Source organism: Chiloscyllium plagiosum, unplaced genomic scaffold, assembly GCF_037043375.1.
Source record: "Chiloscyllium plagiosum isolate Xiang-an unplaced genomic scaffold, Cpla_swu_hap1 HiC_scaffold_21, whole genome shotgun sequence".
Classification (NCBI taxonomy): domain Eukaryota; kingdom Metazoa; phylum Chordata; class Chondrichthyes; order Orectolobiformes; family Hemiscylliidae; genus Chiloscyllium; species Chiloscyllium plagiosum.
Window position 1 is genome coordinate 1,666,850 of NW_028270159.1, and position 15,030 is coordinate 1,681,879.

At 42.4% G+C, this 15,030-nt stretch overlaps 1 protein-coding gene across 1 annotated transcript in view; it reads left to right on the forward strand.

The window, feature by feature from the left end:
* mymk (myomaker, myoblast fusion factor) overlaps window positions 1–12,012 on the forward strand; it is a 96,663-nt gene extending 84,651 nt beyond the window's left edge. The window contains exon 7 of the transcript XR_015760769.1: window positions 10,839–12,012. The gene's annotated coding sequence lies outside the window, so the exon portion shown is untranslated. The remainder of the gene's footprint in view (window positions 1–10,838) is intronic.
* The last annotated feature ends 3,018 nt before the right edge of the window (window positions 12,013–15,030 follow it).

A 15,030-nucleotide genomic window follows, 5' to 3' on the forward strand; every position in this document is an offset into this window, starting at 1 on the left:
AGATAGGATTTATCCTAGAATTCTCTGTGAAGCCAGGGAGGAGATTGCAGAGACTTTGGCTTTGATTTTTATGTTGTCATTGTCTCCAGGAATAATGCCAGAAGACTGGAGGATAGCAAGTATGTCCCCTTGTTCAAGAAGGGGAGTAGAGACAACCCTGGTAATTTTAGACCAGTGAGCCTTACTTCAGTTGTGGGTAAAGTGTTGGAAAGGATTTTAAGAGATAGGATTTCTAATTATCTTGAAAGAAATAGATTGATTAGGATAGTCAGCACAGTTTTGTGAAGGGTAGGTTGTGCCTCACAAACCTTATTGAGTTCTTTGAGAAGGTGACCAAACAGGTGGATGAAGGTAAAGTGGTTAATTTGGTATATATGGATTTCAGCAAGGTGTTTGATAATGTTCCCCACTGTAGTCTATTGCACAAAATACTTAGGATGGGATTGAGGATGCTTTGGTGGTTTGGATCAGAAATTGGCTCACTGAAAGAAGACAGAGTGTGGTGTTTGAATGGAAGTGTTCATCCTGGAGTTCAGATATTAGTGGTGTACCGCAAGGATCTGTTTTGAGGCCTCTGTTGTTTGTCATTTTTATAAATGACCTGGATGAATGTGTAGAAAGGTGGGTTAGTAAGTTTGCAGATGACACTAAGTTTGGTGGAGTTGTGGATAGTGCAGAAGGATGTTGCAGGTTACAGAGGGACATAGCTAAGCAGCAGAGCTGGGCTGAGAAGTGGAAAATGGAGTTTAATGTGGAAAAGTATGAAGTGATTCACATTGGAAAGAGCATCAGGAATACAGAGTACTGGGCTAAGTTTTGGTTATGTAGATGAGCAGAGAGCTCTCGGTGTCCATGTACATAGATCCCTGAAAATTGCCAACCACTTGATAGGGTATTAAGAAGGCATATCTTGTGTCAGCTTTTATTGATAGAGGGATTGAGTTTCGGAGCCATGAGGTCATGTTGCAACTGTACAAAACTCTGGTGCAGCAGCAATTGGAGTATTGCATACAGTTCAGGTCACCGCATTAAAGGAAGGCTGTGGAAGCTTTGGAAAGGGTTCAGAGGTGATTTACTAGAATGTTGCCTGGTATGGAGAGAAGGTCTTGTGAGGAAAGGCTGAGGGATTTGAGGCTGTTTTCATTAGAGAGAAGAAAGTTGAGAGGCGACTTAATTGAGACATTTAAGATGATCAGAGGATTAGATAGGGTGGACAGTGAGGGCCTTTTTCCTCAGATGATGATGACTAGCACAAGGCAACATAGCTTTAAATTGAGGGGTGATAGATATAGGACAGATGTCAGAGGTAAGTTCTTTACTCAGAGAGTAATATAGGCATGGAACTCAGTGCCTGCAAAAATAGTAGCATCGCCAATTTTAAGGACATTTAAATGGTCATTGGATAAACATATGGCTGAAAATGGAATAGTGTAGGTTAGATGGGCTTCAGGTTGGTTTCAAAGATTGCGCAACATCGCGGGCCGAAAGGTCTGTACTGCGCTTTAATGTTCTGTGAAAAGGGAGCGGCCAGTTCTCCCAGCTCAGCTTATCTCTGGTTTGGTTTGGTTTGGGTTTTAGCAGTCTGGCTGTTCACTAAAAAAAGGCCGTTCACTTTGAGGCTGCTGGTCCAAGAAATAGCTACATGAAAGAAGGCGTTCCATGTTAAGTCTCTCTGTTATCTGTCTCTCTCCTGTAAGACTCTGTGTTTGAAATTAACTTTTTTGCCAAGTGGTTTTTATGGTGATTGTTGCAGGAATTTGGAACAGCGTCATTAATTTGGGATAGTCTGTTGGGTTTTTGTATAGGTTAAGTTATTTTGTATTCTGTTCTCTTTTGTTAGTATTTCATTCAGTAATGTTGTAAATAAATACTCTTTTGTTCAAGACTAGTGTCCATATTCTCTCCTGGAATATCCAGACTACGCTTGCTTAAAACTACTGGGCCCGTTATTTGAAATGTTTTCAGGGATTCTGGACTCATCCATAACAGTTTAGGGGCTCTTTGCGGTATTTGTTCTATAGTTCTGGTTTGGGATTAGGGTTGTTGGACTCTAAGGCAGCGAGTGGTAAGTGTTATTGTCTTCTGGGTGTTGAATTCAGTTGTTGTAAACAGTGCTTGGGATAGCAATGGCTCTTTCAGTCACCAATTCTCTGGGAGTGGCTGAAGTGACTTTGGGAGTTTTGTAAAAGGTGGTTAAGGCCAAGCTGCTGGAATTAGCTGACCAGCTGGAGCTGGAGTTGGAGCTGCCTCCTTCCATGAGGAAAGGGGGTATAATTACAGCAATAGCTCAGCATTTAAATTTGCTGGAAACATCATCAGAAGCTTTCAAGATGGCTAAAATTCAATTGAAAATGAAGCAGCTTGAGTTAGAGGCAAAAAATGAAAGGGCAACAGAAATGAAACAGTTTGAATTACAATTAAAAGCAGAAGAGAGAGAAAAAGAAGAAATCGCTTTAACAAAGCAAAAAGAACGAGAAAAAAAGAGGAAAGGAAGAAGGAGGAGTTTGAACTTCAGAAATTGGCACTTAGACAGGAAAATCAGCTTAAAAGGATGGAGATGAGGGCTGAAGGTAAACTGAGTGAGGAAGAGAGTGAGGATGAGCAAAACCATGGTAGCCAAATACCTGGTGAGAAACTGTTTAAATATATTCAAGCATATCTTAAATTTGATGAGAAGGAGGTGACAGCATTTTCAATCTCATTTGAAAAGGTAGCTTTACGCAGAGAGTTGTGAATGCATAGAATGCATTGCCAGCTGTGCTGGTGAAAGCAGAGTCATTGGGGACATTTAAGCGACTGTAGGACATGCACATGGATAGCAGTGAGTTGAGGGGTGCGTAGGTTAAGTTACTATATTTTACATTAGGATTAAGTCTCGGCACAACATCATGGGCCAACGGGCCTGTTCTGTGCTGTACTTTTCTATGTTCTATGTTCTAAACAAATGCAGTGGCTAGTGACCACGTGGGTTTTGTTGATTTGAACGTAACTTGTAAGTGGAACTAGTGAGGTATTTGCATCACTATCTAGGGCATATGGAGAGGTGACAAAAGCCATTTTAAATTCATATGAGCTTGTGCCAGAAGCCTACAGACAATGTTTCAGGAATCCAAGGAAGGACCCTGGTCAAACCTACATTGAGTTTGAAAGGATCAAACAAAGTAATTTTGATAGGTGCATAAGTGCCTTAAAAGTGCTCTCAGAGTCATACTGGCATAGAGATGTACAGCATGGAAACAGACCCTTTGGTCCAACCCGTCCATGCCGACCAGATATCCCAACCCAATCTAGTCCCATCTGCCAGCACCCAGCCCATATTCCTCCAAACCCTTCCTATTCATATACCCATCCAGATGTCTTTTAAATGTTGTAATTGTACCAGCCTCCACCCCTTCCTCTGGCAGCCCATTCCACAAATGCACCACCCTCTGCGTGAAAAATTTGCCCCTTAAGTCCCTTTTATATCTTTCCCTTCTCACCCTAAACCTATGCCTTCTAGTTCTGGACTCCCCCACTCCAGAGAAAAGACTTTGTCTATTTACCCTATCCGTGCCCCTCATGATTTTATAAACCTCTATAAGGTCACCCCTCAGCCTCTGATGCTCCAGGGGAAATAGCCCCAGCCTATTCAACCTCTCCCTATAGCTCAAATCCTCCAACCCTGGCAACATCCTTGTAAATCTTTTCTGAACCCTTTCAAGTTTCACAACATCTTTCCAATAGGAAGGAGACCAGAATTGTATGCAACATTCCAAAAGTGGCCCAACCAATGCCCTGTACAGCTGCAACGTGACCTCCCAACTCCTGTACTCGATACTCTGAACAATCAAGGAACGCATACCAAATGCCTTCTTCACTATCCTATCTATCTGCGACTCTACTTTCAAGGAGATATGAACCTGCACTCCAAAGTCTCTTTGTTCAGCAGCACTCTCTAGGACCTTACCATTAAGTGTATAAGTCCTGCTAAGATTTGCTTTCCCAAAATGCAGTACATTGCATTTATCTAAATTAACCTCAATCTGCCACTTCTCAGCCGATTGGCCCATCTGATCAAGATCCTGTTGTAATCCGAGGTAATCTTCTTCGCTGAAGAAGGGCTTATGCCCGAAACGTCGATTCTCCTGTTCCTTGGATGCTGCCTGACCTGCTGCACTTTTCCAGCAACACATTTTTCAGCTCTAATCTTCGCTGTCCACTACATCTCCAGTTTTGGTGTCATCTGCAAGCTTGCTAACTACACTTCTTAAGTTCACATCCAAATCATTTATATAAATAGCAAAAAGTAGTGGATCCAGCACCGATCCTTGTGGCGCTCCACTGGTCACAAGCCTCCAATCTGAAAAGCAACCCTCCACCACTACCCTCTGTCTTCTACCTTTGAGCCAGTTTTGTATCCAAATGTTTCATCATCATACTAGGTAACATCTTCAACGAGCCTTGGAATGAAGCACTGGTGGTAAAGCTCGCTTTCTATTTATGTGTTTGGGTTTCCTTGGGATGGTGACGTCATTTCTTGTGGTGACATCATTTCCTATGCTGATGTCATTTCATGTTCTTTTTCTCAGCAGGTGGTAAATGGATTCCAAGTCAATGTGTTTGTTGATAGAGTCCCAGTTTGAATGCCATGCTTCGAGGAATTCTCGTGAGTGTCTCTGTTTGGCTTGTCCTCAGATAGATGTGTTGTCCCAGTTGAAGTGGTGTCCTTCCTCATCCGCATGTAAGGATACTAGTGAGAATGGGTCATGTCTCTTTGTGGCTAGTTGATGTTCATGTATCCTGGTGGCTAGTTTTCTGCCTGTTTGTCCAATGTAGTGTTTGTTAAATTGTATCATTTACAAAATACTTTGCAAGCACAGTAACAAATATTACATTGGACAAACAGGCAGAAAACTAGCCACCAGGATACATGAACGTCAACTAGCCACAAAAAGACGTGACCCACTCTCACTAGCATCTTTACATATGGATGAGGAAGAACACCACTTCGACTGGGACAACACATCCATCTTCAGACAAGCCAAACAGAGACACGCACGAGAATTCCTAGAAGCGTGGCATTCCAAACGGAACTCTATCAACAAACACATTGACTTGGATTTCATTTACCACCCCCTGAGAAAAAGAACAGGACATGACATCACCATAGGAAATGATGTCACCACAGGAAATGACATCACCAACCCAAGGAAACCCAAACACATAAGTAGAAAGCGGGCTACACCACCAGTGCTTCATCTAAAGGCTCACTGAAGATATTTCCTAGTATGGTGACAAAACATCTGAAAATGAACCTTCCAGCTCAGTGAGCAAACCTACATCCACTGATACAAAATACTCGTTTAGTATCTTCGTCATCTCCTGCGGCTCCACATGAAGGTTGCTTTGTTGATTTTTGAGGGGCCCTATTATCTCCCTAGTTACCCTTTTGTCCTTAATGTATGTGTAAAAACCCTTTGGATTCTCCTTAACTCTATTTGCCAAAGCTATCTCATGTCTCCTTTTCGCCGTCCTGATTTCTCTCTCAAGTATACTCCTACTGCCTTAATACTCTTCTAAGGATTCACTTGTTCTATCCTGTCTATACCTGACATATGCTTCCTTATTTTTCTTAACCAAAACAGCAATTTCTTTCAGCATTCTCTATAACTATCAGCCTTTCCTTTCACCCTAACAGGAATATACTTTCTCTGCACTCTTAATATCTCATTCTGAAGGCTTCCCATTTTCCAGTCATCCCTTTACTGGAGTTCAAAAATTTGCTTCCTGAAGTAATGAGAACTTCGTGGAAGAACAGAGAGTTAAAACAGCAAGATTAGCAGCTGAAATGACTGATGGTTATGAGTTGGTCCATAAATCAAAGTTTGGCTTCCAATATCAATTTCATTCTGTGAGGGATAGAATTTGGGGAAAAGAGAAATCCTTGCGTGGAAGGATTACCCACAGAGATACAATCAGATCATGGGTAGATCTCAGTGAAGACCATAAGGATAAGTTACCACAGGGTGAAAAGGAAACCCTTGAAGGGGACAGAGAAGTTAAAATTCTTGGTGTTTTCACTGCAATAAAGTAGGCCACATGAAATCAGTGTTGGTGGGTTAGGAAAAGCATTGGGAACCAGATGTTGGAAAACAGGATAAGCCAATGAATTTTGTTGGAATGGTAACAGAAAGTACAGTGGAGGCTAGAAAGCTGCACCAGAATGTACAACCTGGTCAGAAGGTGGTTAAGGAGGAAGTGCCAGATCTTCTTAAAGCATATACCTGAGAAGGTAAAGTTTACTCACATTGGCCAAGAGCAGCAGGTAAAGAGGGTATAATATTAAAAGATACAGGATCCTCTCAATCTATGATGTTGAAAGATGAGGAGATATATACCTCTGAAGGATTATTGCCAGAAAAGGTACTAGTAATGGGAATTCACAGTTAGACAAGAAGCACTCAACTATGTAAAGTGAGGTTAGAGTCTCCAGTGAAGAGTGCAGAATTAATGGTAGGAGTACTGGACAAACTCTCAACTCCAAGAATACAATTTGTCCTTGCTCATGACATAGCTGATTCACATGTAGGAGTCCTGCCTCGTGTGGTTGAAAGGCCAGTGGAAAATCAGGCAACTGAACTGTTTCAGGACACACATTCTGGGATTTTTCCGAACTGTGTAGTAATGAGGTTGCAAGGTCACCAGTTGAAACAGGAGAGATCAAAGGGTACGGATAAGAAAGTTGAAGTGGAATTAGCATATACACTGTTTGATCAGATGGTTGACTCAGACCAGGAACAGAAGGATGACAAGGCAGACACCTTTAGCTCAGATAAATTAACCGAGTTACTGCAAAAAGATGAAAATTTAAAGCAATTGTATCAAAAGGCATGTACAGAAAAATAATCTGAAAGTATCCCTGAATGATATTATTTTTAAAATGATGTCTTAATGAGTAAATGGAGACCATCACATATTCAGGCAGATGAGAAATGGGCAGAAGTTCATCAAGTCGTATAGCTAGTGGGTTGTAGAAAGGAGGTATTGTGAGTAGTGCTTGAGCTACCACTAAGGAGTAATTTAGTAGTGAGAAAAACTCAAGCGAAAATACAAAACATTTTTACTGGCTTGAACTGCACAATGGTGTAGTCAAATTTTGCCAGACATGCCATACTTATCAGGTAATGGAAGACCATAGGCAGTAATAAAACCTACACCTTTAATACCTATTCCTGTATTTGAGGAACCTTTTACAAGAGTCTTAATTGATTGCATAGGACCCCTGCCTAAAACAAAAAGTGGGAATCAGTATTTGTTCACAAAAATGGATGTGTCCTTTAGATTTCCAGAGACTGTTCCATTATGCAATATCACAGCTAAAAGGATTGTAGAGCAATTACTCAAATTATTCACTAGATACAGACTACCCACAGAGATACAATCAAATTTTACATCAAAATTATTCAAGGAAGTTATGGACAACTTAGGAATAAAACAATTCAAATCTACTGCGTACCATCCAGAATCGTAGGGAGCATTAGAAAGGTAGTATCAGATATTAAAGACCATGTTGAGGGCTTATAGTCAAGACTATCCAGATGTTTGAGATAAGACTAGGCCAGACCCCCTCAAGATATTTCAAGAAAGTAACCCAGACCCTAACTTTGCTGGTTGGTTCAAGCAGGTGTAACACAGATATTCCAGGAGGGATACAGTTGGTCAAACCACTTAGTTTTAAACAAAGCAGAATTTATTTTCAGGATTACAGAATGAAACAAACAAAAGAGAACAGAATACCAAATCACTTAACCTATCCGAAACCTCAACAGATTATTCCAACTTAATGGTGCTGTTCCAAATACTTGCAACAATCCCCATAAACACCCCATGGCACAAAAGGTAAAATCAAACACAGGGTCTTACAGGAGAGATGTCAAAGAGAGGGGAGGATTAACCTGGACCTGCTTCTTTGGTTCCAGCAGCTTTTACAACTGTCTGACTCTTTCAGTGTCTTGCCTGACCACAGCGAACCAAAGAAAAGCTGAGCTGGGAGAACTGGTCACTGTCAAAGAACAAGAAGAAAGAAAATTTACAGCCCAGGAACAGGCCCTTCGGCCCTTCAAGCCTGAGCTGATCCAAATGTACTGTCTAAACCTGTCGCCCAATTCCTAAGCATTTGTATCCCTCTGCTCCCCTTTGTCCAGATGCATTTTAAATGAATCTACCGTGCCTGCCTCTACAACCTTTGCTGGCAATGTGTTCCAAACGCCCACCACTCTCTGTGTGAAGTATTTACCACGTGTATCCCCCTTCAACTTTCCACCTCTCACCTTGAAAGCGTGACCTCTCATTATGGAATCCTTCACCCTGGGAAAAAGCTTGTCTCTATCCACCCTGTCTATACCCTTCATGATTTTGTAAACCTCAATCAGGTCCCCCCTCAATCTCCTTTTTTTCTAATGAAAATAAACCTAACCTACTCAACCTCTCTTCATAGCTAGCACCTTCCATACCAGGCAACATCCTCATAAACCTTCTCTGCACCCTCTCCAAAGCGTCCGCATCCTTTTGGTAATGTGGCGATCAGAACTGTACATAGTATTCTAAATGTGGCCGAACCAATGTCTTGTACAATTTTAACATGACTTGCCAGCTCTTATACTCAATACCCCGTCCAATGAAGGCAAGCATACTATATGACCTCTTGACCACTCTATCCACCTGTGCAGCAACCTTCAAGGTACAATGGACCTGCACTCCCAGATGTCTCTGCTCATCAACCTTTCCCAAGGCACTTCCGTTCATTGTACAATTCGCTCTAGAATTAGTCTTACCTAAATGCATCACCTCACATTTTTCTCGATTGAAATCCATCTGCCACTTTTCTGCCCAACTCTCCAGTCTATCTATATCCCCCTGTATTCTCTGACAGTCCTTTATGTTTTCTGCTACTCCACCAATCTTCATGTCATTTGCAAACTTACTGATCCTCTTCAGTGCCCTCTTCCAGATCATTTATGTATATTACAAACAACAGTGGCCCCAACACTGACCCCTGTGTCCTTTTATTGTACAAGTATTTTCTTTTAACTTGAAAGCCTGTTTCCAGAGGCAGTATCTGTTAGCTATAATCAATTTGGCCCAGACTTTTAAGAATCTGTGTTTTTACAACCTCCTAAAAAATAACTAAGGACAACATAACCTTATTAAAGAAGCAGCATCATTACATATCAGAACTCCGTTTGTACTCTTTGCGATCAGAGGTGCACCAAATGAATCAACCAATTTCAGTCCATATGAATCGGATTTTGGCCATGAAGTGAGAGGACCGCTAAGATTGATTAAGGAGAAATTGGTATGTCAAATGTCTGAGACCACATATTTGGAAAATGTGTCAAATTTTAGGGAACGATTAAATAGAGCGGGGGAGTTGGCTAGACAGCATTTAAAAGGATCACAGCATACATCAAAACAGGAAACAGACAAGACATCAAAAACTTACCATTTTGCTATCGGAGATAAGATGTTAGTATTACTTCCAGTAATAGGTCAACCTTTAAAAGGAAGGTTCAGTGGACCTTCTCAAGTTGAAAGGAAGTTAAGTGAGGTGAACTATTTGATAAGGACGCAGATAGATGGAAACCTCACAGAGTCTGTCTTGTGAATATACTCAAAAAGTAATTTGACAGGGAATGAAAGCCAAAAGAGACTGTATTATTGGTTACAACATAGAGTGAAGAACCAAATTTAGAAGATTCTGAATTGGACATTCCTCAAATTAATTTGGACAATGAAGACGTTGTCAAAAATTGTCATAAATTATGGAGTTACTTTCCAAAGGAAAATCGAAATGACTTGAAAGAGTTATTACTATCACATGGGGAGATATGTGGAAATAAGCTGAGAAGTACTAACCTAATTATGCATGATGCAGATATAGGAATGCTGTTCCAATTAAGCAAAGTTAAAAATCACACAACACTAAGTTACACTCCAACAGGTTGATTTGGAAACACTAGCTTTTGAAGTTCTACTTCTTAATCAGATTAAGTTTACAGGCGGCACGGTGGTTCAGTGGTTAGCACTGCTGCCTCACAGAGCCAGGGACCTGGGTTCAATTCCCGCCTCGGGCAACTCTGTGTGGAGTTTGCACATTCTCCCCGTGTCTGCGTGGGTTTCCTCCGGGTGCTCCGGTTTCCTTCCACAGTCCAAAGATGTGCAGGTTAGGTGAATTGGCCATGCTAAATTGCCCATAGTGTTAAGTGTAGGGGAATGGGTCTGGGTGGATTGCTCTTCGGAGGGTCAGTGTAGATTTGTTGGGCTGAAGGGCCTGTTTCCACACTGTAAGTAATCTAATCTAATTAGGAGGAGGTCATTACAGTTCCTTGCCTGGAAGTACTCAGGGATACCCTCACAAGAACGGGGTACAATGCACAACTCATCAACCGCCAGTTCCGACTTGCCACAGCAAGGAACCGTAATGACCTCCTCAGGAGACAGACACGTGTTGCAACCGATAGGATACCCTTCGTTGTTCAGTATTTCCCAAGGGCTGAAAAATTGCGCCATGTTCTTCGTGACCTGCAACACATTATCAATGAGGATGAGCACCTCACCAAGACCTTCCCCACACCTCCACTACTTGCCTTTAAACGACTGCCAAACCTCAAACAGATCGTTGTTCGTAGCAAGCTGCCCAGCTCTCAGGACAACTGCATACAACCCTGTGACGGTAGGCGCTGCAAGACGTGTCAGAGTGTGGACACAGATACCACCATTACACATGTGGACACCTCCCACCTTGTATATGGCAGGTACTCATGTGACTCAGCCAACGTTGTTTATCTTATATGTTGCAGGCAAGGATGCCCGAAGGCATGGTACATTGGGGAAACCGAGCAAAGGCTACGACAACGGATGAATGGGCACCTCACAACAATCAACAGACAGGAGGGTTCCCTCCCAGTTGAGGAACACTTCAGTGGTCCAGGACATTCAGCCTCGGACCTTCGGGTGACCATCCTCCAAGGTGGACTTCGGGACAGGCAGCAGAGAAAAGTGGAGAAAGTGAGGTCTGCAGATGCTGGCGATCAGAGCTGAAAATGTGTTGCTGGAACAGCGCAGCAGGTCAGGCAGCATCCAGGGAACAGGAGAATCGACGTTTCGGGCATAAGCCCTTCTTCAGCAGAGAAAAGTGGCCGAGCAGAGGCTGATAGCTAAGTTTGGTACCCATAGGGAGGGCCTCGACCGGGACCTTGGGTTCATGTCACATTCCAGGTGACCACTATTCCACTATACACACACACAGATACTCCTACACGCACACACATACTTACACACACACAGCCACTCCTATACACACATACACACGGACACACATACACACAGTCGTGCACACAGACACCCACACACACCCTTACAGACACACACACTCCCACACTCACACATGCCCCCCCTCACAGACTTAAACACTCTGCACTCACTACACACACACATACACTTTCTCACACTCACAACCCCAAACCCACACATACACACAGACAGACAAAGACCCACATGCACACATATATTTTGTGTGGTGAATTTGTACTTTCAGGGTTACATTGTACTTTGCTCAAAAACTGCATGCATTCATGTAGAACTCTGAGCTCAAAAACTGCATGAATTTATGTAAAACTCCGTTATCTCACTTTTTAGATTAGAATCAACCTAAACATCAGGTCATAGACAGAGAACACAGGGGGCTAACACCTTCAACATATTGCCTAGCTAACACCATTATTAACAGCTAACCTGAGAATGTAACTTTTTAAAAAAAAGGTTTTGTGATTTACACATGAAAGAAGTGAAACTATCACTGTATTCTAACAGATGAAAGGCTTAACAGACAATCAATTTTTCAATGTACAATTTCAGTTACATCACACTGCAAATTTTTGCTATAAATTCTGTGTTAGGATTGAGTCTTCCACTATCACCTGATGAAGGAGTGTCGCTCCGAAAGCTAGTGTGCTTCCAATTAAACCTGTTGGACTATAACCTGGTGTTGTGTGATTTTTAACTTTGATTATGCAAAGCTATTTAAGGCGCCTAACAATGCGAGTGATGTGGGTGTCGGTGCTGTACTCTTACAGGAAGATGACGAGAAGATAGAAAGACCTATTGAGTATTTCTCCAGGAAATTTATCAATGGTTCAGCAGAAATAATTGACAGTTATAGAGTCATAGAGATGTACAGCATGGAAACAGACCCTTCGGTCCAACCTGTCCATGCCGACCAGATATCCCAACCCAATCTAGTCCCATCTGCCAGCAACCGGCCCAAATCCCTCCAAACCCTTCCTATTCATATACCCATCCAAATGCCTCTTAAATGTTGCAATTGTACCAGCCTCCACCACATCCTCTGGCAGCTCATTCCATACACGTACCACCCTCTGCATTAAAAAGTAGCCCCTTAGGTCTCTTTTATATCTTTTTCCTCTCACTCTAAACCTATCTGAGGTTCAATTCCCGCCTCAGGCGACTGACTGTGTGGAGTTTGCACGTTCTCCCCGTGTCTGCGTGGGTTTCCTCCGGGTGCTCCGGTTTCCTCCCACAGTCCAAAAATGTGCAGGTCAGGTGAATTGGCCATGCTAAATTGCCCGTAGTGTTAGGTAAGGGGTAACTGTAGGGGTATGAGTGGGTTGCGCTTCAGCGGGTCGGTGTGGACTTGTTGGGCTGAAAGGCCTGTTTCCACACTGTAATCTAATCTAATCTAATCTATACCCTCTAGTTCTGGACTCCCCGACCCCAGGGAAAAGACGTTGTCTATTTATCCTATCTATGCCCCTCATAATTTTGTAAACCTCTATAATGTCACCCCTCAGCCTCCGGTGCTCCAGGGAAAACAGCCCCAGCCTATTCAGCCTCTCCCTATAGCTCAAATCCTCCAACCCTTGCAACATCCTTGTAAATCTTTTCTGAACCCTTTCAAGTTTCACAATATCTTTCCGATAGGAAGGAGACCAGAATTGCACGTAATATTCCAACAGTGGCCTAACCAATGTCCTGTACAGCCGCAACATGACCTCCCAACTCCTGTACTCACTTTTGTGACCAATAAAGGAACGCATACCAAATGCCTTCTTCACTATCCTATCTACCTGCGACTAAATTGCCCGTAGTGTTAGGTAAGGGGTCAATGTAGGGGTATGGGTGGGTTGCGCTTCGGCGGGTCGGTGTGGACTTGTTGGGCCGAAGGGCCTGTTTCCACACTGTAATCTAATCTGATCTAATCCACTTTCAAGGAGCTATGGACCTGCACTCCAAGGTCTCTTTGTTGAGCAACACTCTCCACGACCTTACCATTAAGTGTATAAAAGGAGACTTAGAGATTTGTGTTGGCGTTACAACATTTTAATGTTTATGTTACTAGTAATAACAATTTAAGATTAAGGGGTTTTAAAATGAAGCCATGTTTGGATATTGATGGTTGTATTTTTTTAAGGGAGGGTGGTGTGATGATGCTGCTCCTTTACCAAGGTTATGTTATCCTTGGTTTTTCTTTCAGGAGGTTGTAAGACACAGACTCTGAAATGTCTGTGGTTGTTCTACTTGAGAATGCTTTCACGTTTTAAACAAAACTTGTACAATGAAAGGGAAGTGGCCAGTTCTCCCAGCTCAGCTATCTCGAGTTTGGTTTGGTTTTAGCAAGCAGTCAGTGAGGCTGGTGGTCCAAGAAACAGCTACATGGAAGATGGTGTTCCATCTTGAGTCCCTCTGCTATCTCTCTCACTCATTCCTGTAAGACAATGTGTTTGATTTTACCTTTTGTGTCAAGGGGTGTTTGTGGGGATTGTTACAGGAATTTGGAATAGCATCATTAAGTTGGGATAGCCTGTTGGGTGTTTGGATAGGCTAAGTTATTCGGTATTTTGTTTTGTTTGTGTTTCATTTGGTAATCTTGTAAGTAAATTCTGTTTTCTTTAAAACTAACTGATTGGGCCAGCTGCATCTCTCTTGGAATATCCACTTTACACCTGCTTAAAACAACTAGCAAAGTTAGGGTCTGGGTTACTTTCTTGTAATGTTTTGAGAGGGTCTGGCCTGGTCCATAATAACTGTAACTGGTTTACGCATTGGAAAGTATGGCTGGTAGAGCAGATGAGTTGCAGGGTATTCCAATGGAAGAGGACACCGTCACCAGTCCGATTGTGCTTGGAGAACATCATTTGAGTGAAGGCAATTGCTTCACTCAGGACATATATTGAACAGAGAGACTCAAAGTCAGCCGACAACAAAACCCCAAAACAAAGCCAAGCCTCGGCCAATTGGTTAAAACTTGCTTCAGGATCCAGGTCGGCAAGCCATAGTAGTTGCTGCTGGTATGCAGATTCGAGACAGCAAAGGAGTACTACTAGATCTAAATAAGGAAGAGAACTCATAGGCCAGTATCCAGGAGAGTGCACACCTTGGAAAGTCCACTTACAACTGTTTTGGAACAGTTAAATCGCTTAGCAAAATCCAAATCAGAACCAATCAAAATAAATGTTTGGTATGTTCATCTGACTCTAATGGGAGTCGATAATGGCACAACTATTTCAGTGATTGCAGAACCCGTCTTTAACAAAATTCACTGTGGCTTTTAGCCCTTAAGTTTGCACAAGAGCTTGGCTAAATTGAGAACAACTTCTTAAGGGGACAACTTCTGTTCCGGTGTCTTGTGAGAAGCAGCTGGTTCAGTTATTAGTGACTGTAGTGAAAGTCAGGCCCAGGCTTGATGGGACAAAATTGGTTGAGAGAGATTCCCTAAATTAGCTCAACATTTCTTGATTAGAAAATAACTGCCTGACTGAAGTCCTAACTAAATATTCAGAAGTTTTTCAGAAAGTCTAGGGACTACCAAAGGAGCCAAGGCCACCTTGCATGTTAACCAGGAAGTAATTCCATGATTCTGTAATGCCCAGCAACTGCCATTTGCCTTACGGGTAAACGTAGAGGCAGAAATGAGAAGGCAAGAAAGTTTGTTTTCATTGGAGAAAAGAAGGTTTAGGGGTGACTTGGTAGAGG